Consider the following 6770-nt stretch of genomic DNA (forward strand, 5'->3'; position numbering starts at 1 on the left):
TATCTTACATATAAATAGTTAAGATTTGATACTTCAAAAAATTGTTGGTTTTAGATAGAACAAAATAGGGAGTGAACACAATAATTTAAAATTTTAAACCAACAACATCACATTTAAATGGTTAAAGCAGTAAATAATTAATTTAGAATAATATCTTTTGTGAAATATTTGGTAAGTAGAATTATAAACTTTTTGTTTATGATTCAATTATCGCAAATCACAAATCATTCAATCGTATGATCTCTAATAATATCCACAGAATTGACAATGGGAAAAACTCTAAAATTATTTTAGAGAATTTGAATAGCAGAGAGTATTTTTAGTGCTAGTTCAAGATATGTTCTTTTGTTTTGATGGCTATCCAAAATCTATTTTCAGTGCTAGCTTAAGATATGTTCTTTATTTTGATGGCTATCCAAATCTAGTCTTCAATCTATACTATATAGAAATGTGGGAAATAGAGAGGAGATAATAGGATTTCCGATAGCGCCCTCAATGAAATTTGAATATTCTAAAATGATCTTAGTCGTGACTAATTAGAAAATTATATTTTATCAGTTGACTTGATATGATTTATATAAAAGGCCATATGCATTGGGATGCAATCGGTCATAATGTAACCTTAGTTGTAATTTGCTAATTTAACCAATTAAACAAGTAAATTATTGTTAATTTACTAAAGTTTAAACTAGCTTATATTTAAACCCAGTAACTTTTAGAAACGTTTATATTAGTCCTTAGTTAATATTTATGTCAAAATTATAATTCTTATAAAATTATAATTTTGCCCTAAATGTCTTAAAAAATTTTTATAATCAAGTAATCCAACTTCATATAATTTTTTCATTTTTAATTTCTTACATCAATCCTCATCTATGTGATCCATTAGGTTCTAAATATATTAACAACAATTATAATTACTTTAATTTATATTTGAAGGTCAAGTGTAATGTTTAGCAACGTGCTAAAGCTACCTGTGAGATCCCGACCTGAGTGCCAGGTCCAATCCGCTAAACATGATTGAAACACTCATTTGAATGAAGTTCACGAAATTATTTTTGAAAATTGCCACTTAAATTTTATTATTGAGGTAAAATTAAAAAAAAAAGATTTAACTCCATTTAAGAAAAATACACTAATCAACGAAACTAAGGAGGATTTGGGAACTAGATTTTCGGGTTGAATGATCAATTAATTGGTCAATTATTAATGGTCAATCTAAAATGAAAACATATTTTAGGGTTGAAGAAGAATGACATCATATCAAAATAATAAATAAAGCATTTAGGGAAAAACTGTAAAAGAAGCTAGAAATAAAAAAAAATGAGGGAGTATTGTCTCTAGCCTCTTGATGGGGATATAGGGCAATCTAATATGTGCATAATTTGTTACTTTTATTCTCAATATTTTTGGTATTTCTAAATTATTTGTAAGTTTAACTTAGTTGGTTAGATGATTTTTATCAATTAGACATGATCTTAGATACTTTTGGAATAATATCATTAAATAAAGAAATTTCCAGCATTTTTATTGTCTTGACCTTTGTTTGGTTTTTCAGGAATATCTGAAGTTGTAGCATCCAAACTAGAATCTGTTTGATTCATTGGAAAGATGAAACAAAACTCTACAAATGTCTGAAGGATCAAAATCTAGTTTAGCCTCAAAGTTGACCAAAAGTAGATCGAAATCCAAGAGAAAGGTTTAGAATGAGCATGCACAGCAGGTTTCAATGTTTAATTCATATATGGAGTTTTAAATGTCCAAATAAACTCAGCCCAGCCCCATTTGAATGTTAACAACCAGCTCTACAATTGTTCTGAGGACCAGTAAGTGAAATGATGTCATTTTGAGTGTTAAAAATGACAGATAAGTTGATCATTTTGCTGTAACGTGTTTCGGGTTTTTTTTCATATCTCAAGCTGTGAGTATCCGTTTTGGGCGAATGATAGGTCGTTAGAAAGCTGAGGAGGAGATCTTCAAGTTGTTGAAGAATCAGAGAGAGATTCGAAAAGAGAAGGGCTAAAAAGAAGGGAGAGAAATCAGAATGAGAAGATTTTCAGTGGATTGCTTTCAAAATCCCTAATTAATTAGGATTTTCTGTTGTCTTTGAGAGGCTATAAAAGGAGTGGTTTTGGGAGCAGCAAAACATCAAGGTTTTTAGTTCATCATCTATTTTGAGTATCTTTCTTTATTCTTTTGTTTTAGTGATTGTAAGTCATGGGCATGAATGGCTAATTTTTTAGTTCAATTCAAGGGATTCAACATCCATTTGTATATTTGTGAGACATGTTCTTACGTTAAATTGATTCTCTTTGAATATCTATTGTTTCTTGCATTTAAGGTGTTAGTTCTATTGAATGATTTGCTAAAAAGGCTTATTAGTCAATTATTTGGTATGATTAAGTGCTATTTCATCTTCATAATCTGTAATTGTTGTGTAAGATTGAATGTTAGTAGCAATTAGATTTTAGTGATTATGTTCCAAGTTTTCGGTAATAATCTAAAGAAACAATGGGGTTGAATTAAACAATTTATGCTTTTTAAATTGTTATGCAAGTTTAACTACTTCCTGCTCTTAAAGCTTTTATTAGATTGAAAAGGAATGCTTTATTCCGGTTCATTTAATAATTAGAGTTAATGAGGGTGCTGGGCTCAAATTAACGATAATAGGGAAGTCTGGGCATTTATCGTGCTTGTTGATAAGTTTCAGTTAAGTATTCAAAGAATAATTAATTCATAATTTGTCTGTGATCATTTATGCATTGGATTACAAATCACCTTGAATTGAATGTTTGTTAGATTGAATTCCAATTTAAGTTTATTAGTTACTTTTCTTTTGATTGCTTTGATTGAATTTCCACAAACCAACCCTTTTTTTTTCTTACAAAATAACACAAAATTTAAAGATTTCAATCTCAAGGTCATTGAGCCGGGATCGCTAACTAATACTAATCGAATACTAATAGAAAATACTAATAGAATAGAAAAGAACTGTCTTTTCTGTATACTTTCCCCGGTTCCGTTGCTACCGCGTGCTTTACGCAATCGATCGGATCATATAGATATCCCTTTAACACAACATAGGTCATCGAAAGGATCTCGGAGACCCACCAAAGCATAAAAGCCAGGATCTTTCAGAAAATGGATTCCTATTCGAAGAGTGCATAACCGCATGGATAAGCTCATACTAACCCATCAAATTGGGAATTAAATTTAGTAATTAATTTTTGGTGGAATCTACAAACATCAAAATTTTGGCGCCGTTGCCGGGGACTGAAAGTCGATTACATTTTGTGTTTTGATTTTTTTTGTTAGGATATTGTTCTTGTCTCTGTGTATTGTTGTGGTTTTCAAGGAGTGGTAAAAATTAAAGTATTGTGTTATTCACTGGAAAATTTTAGTCATTTGGTTTATGACAAGAAGTTCTCAATCTAGTGATATTCTCTTTGATCCTTAAGTAGAGAAAACAGCTAAGCGTTTGAGGAAATTAGCTAAACAAACTAATTTGAGTCAAGCTTCATCTAAACAAATGGTTATGAATAGTTTAAGCAATTCTCCGAGGGAATCAGTTTCAGAGTCAAATTCTGAAATTGAAACCATGGTTGCTAGAACTTTAAAAGAATTGGCTACACCTGATCTAAACCAACAGCCTTTGTGTATTCAATTTCCTACTTTAGATGTTGCTTTTGAATTAAAGTCTGGACTAATTCATTTATTGCCTAAGTTCCATGGTCTTTCAGGTGAGGATCCACATAATCATTTGAAGGAGTTCCATGTGGTGTGTTCCAGCATGAAACCTCAAGGAGTTCCAAAGGAGCAAATTAAGCTTCGAGCTTTCCCTTTCTCATTGGAAGACACAGCTAAGGATTGGTTGTATTACCTTCCTTCCGGATCCATCAACTCATGGAATGAGATGAAGCGAATGTTTCTAGAGAAGTATTTTCTTGCTTCTCGGGCTGCCAACATAAGAAAAGAAATTTGTGGCATTCGGCAGTACAATGAAGAGAGTTTGTATGAGTATTGGGAGAGGTTTAAAAAGTTATATGCAAGCTGTCCTCATCATCAAATTAGTGAGCAGCTTTTGATACAATATTTTTATGAAGGACTTCTACCAATGGACCATAGTATGATAGATGCTGCTAGTGGAGGCGCTTTGGTTGATAAGACACCGGTAGATGCAAGGAGGCTGATTGCTAAAATGGCAGCAAACTCCCAGCAACTTGGAATGAGAATGAATCACACACCCAAAAAAGTTAATGAGGTAAGTACATCTAATATTGAGAAGCGAATTTCTGATTTAACTTCTTTAGTGAGGCAATTGGCTATAGCAAACATGCAAACTATTAAAGCATGTGGAATTTGTTCTGTGACATCCCAGGTTTGGGGCACAACACCTTAGGCGAATCCCACATCGGCTACGCACAAGGTGGAAGTCCTATACATAAAGGGTGGCAACCTTGAACTAGTGTGACGCGTTTTGGGCTGGCAGAGCGGAGGTTTCCCTGGCCCAAAAACAAAACCGTGAGGGTTCAGGCCAGGTTTGGCACCCAAAGCGAACAATATCACACTAGGGCTGGGCTGTTACATGTTTTGCCTCGGGTCATGCAACTGACATGTGTCTTACACTCCAAGAGAATGAATTAGTGCAGCATGCCAACGCAGTAGGTAATTTTGGACAGCAACAACGTAGGTATGATCCCTATTCTAATTCGTATAATCCAGGATGGCGAGACCGTCCGAATATGAGTTGTGGGAATCAACCGATACAAAATCGATACCAGCAGCAGAGGCCACAAGTAAATCAATCGCCCTCCTCTTCCCAAAATCAAGGTATGTCACTTGATGAAATTGTTAACACTTTGGCTAACAATACACAACAATTTCAACAAGAGACTAGGAATAGTATTCAGAACATAGAGAAGCAAATTGATTAGTTAGCTTCAACTATGAGTAAAATTGAAGCTTATGGTTCTAGTAAGCTTCCATCGCAAATAGTGATAAATCCCAGAGAAAATACGAGTGCTATAAGTTTACGAAGTGGGAGAGAAGTTGATCATCAAACTCTACGTGAGTCAACAAAAAAGAAGCAGCAAGGTGCAGAGGATTCTGAAGTTCCTGAAGTTGAGGTAAATTCTAAACTTAATGTGAATGATGCTAATAATTATGTTATTCCTCCATTTCCTAGTAGGTTGGCCAAGACAAAAAAAGAAGACCAAGAGAAGGATATTTTAGAGATTTTCACGAAAGTAGAGGTTAATATACCTTTATTTGAGGCAATCAAACAAATTCCCAGGTATGCTAAATTCCTTAAGGAATTATGTACTACAAAACGCAAATTGAGGAATAATGAAAAGTCAGTGTTGGGGAAAATGTGTCAGCATTAATTCAACAAAAATGACCCCCTAAGTGTAAGGATCTAGGTTCATTTTCTATCGCCTGCAAAATAGGTTATTCTAAATTTGAATGAGCAATGGCAGATTTAGGAGCATCTATTAATGTTATGTCATTTTCAGTTTTCCAAACCTTGAATTTGAATACTTTGAAGGAAACTAGTGTTATTATTCAATTGGCTGATCGTTCTAATGCTTACCCAGTGGGAGTGGTTGAGGATGTTTTGGTGCAGGTTGGAGAATTGATTTTCCCAGCAAATTTTTATATTTTAGACATGGGAGGTACTGTTCCCACATCAAATTCAGCTTTGATTTTATTTGGAAGACTTTTCCTAAAAACTGCTAAGACAAAAATTGATGTGCATGATGGTACCTTAACTATGGAGTTTGATGGAGAAATTGTTAAATTTAATATTTTTGATGCCATGAAGTGTCCTACTGACGTTCATTCTATTTTTCCTATTCATGTAATTAATACATTTGTACAGGATGTCTTTGAGTTAAGCAAGGAGGATTAGTTAGAAGTGGTGATTAGTCAAGGAATTCATGAAGATAGTACCAATCAGCCACTAAGTGTAGAGGTTCAAGATGCAATAATGACATTGCAGTCATTACCTTTAGTTCCAAAAAGGTATGAGGTTTCTAAGATTGACTTACATGATCACACAAAATTATTGCCTTCTATTGTAGATGCACCAATTCTTCAACTCAAACCGTTGCCTGAGCATTTGAAGTATATTTACTTGGGAGACAAAGAGACACTTCCAGTTATCATCTAGAGTAAGTTAACAAAGATTCAAGAAGAAAGATTGACAAGAGTTTTGAGAATTCACAAAGAAGCTATTGGATGGACATTAGCTGACATCAAGGGTATAAGTCCATCGGTGTGTATGCATAGGATTTTGTTAGAAGATGATGCTAAACCAAGTAGAGAAGCTCAAAGGAGGTTGAACCCACAAATGATGTGTGAAGAAGGAAATTTTAAAGCTATTGGATGCCGGGGTTATTTATCCCATTTCAAATAGTAAATGGATAAGTCCAGTTCAAGTAGTGCCAAAGAAATCAGGTGTCACTATTGTAGCAAATCAAGATAATGAGCTTGTTCCGACAAGGATTCAAAGTGGATGGCGAGTGTGCATAGACTACCGCAAGCTAAATTCTTCAACAAGGAAGGACCACTTTCCATTACCATTCATTGATCAGATGCTTGAGCGGTTAGCAAGTAAGTTTTATTTTTGCTTTCTTGATGGCTTTTCGGGATATATCAAGTTGTGATTGCACCAGAGGACCAAGAAAAGACTACCTTCACTTGTCCTTTTGGAACTTTTGCATTTATAAGAATACCGTTCGGACTTTGTAATGCACCTGCCACATTTAAGA

At 34.0% G+C, this 6770-nt stretch overlaps 1 non-coding gene and 1 pseudogene across 1 annotated transcript; one reads left to right on the forward strand and one right to left on the reverse strand.

Annotated features, from left to right (window-relative positions):
* The first annotated feature begins 3529 nt into the window (after window positions 1-3529).
* On the forward strand, window positions 3530-5908 carry LOC149494707 (uncharacterized; annotated as a pseudogene).
* Window positions 3962-4068, reverse strand: LOC149494708 (small nucleolar RNA R71). Its single transcript, XR_016321906.1, has one exon. It is a non-coding gene; the product is annotated as a small nucleolar RNA R71 (small nucleolar RNA).
* Window positions 5909-6770: the final 862 nt, after the last annotated feature.

This window comes from Jatropha curcas, chromosome 7, assembly GCF_041381405.1.
Source record: "Jatropha curcas cultivar XTBG-Jc1 chromosome 7, XTBG_Jcur_1.0, whole genome shotgun sequence".
NCBI classification, from domain to species: Eukaryota; Viridiplantae; Streptophyta; class Magnoliopsida; order Malpighiales; family Euphorbiaceae; genus Jatropha; species Jatropha curcas.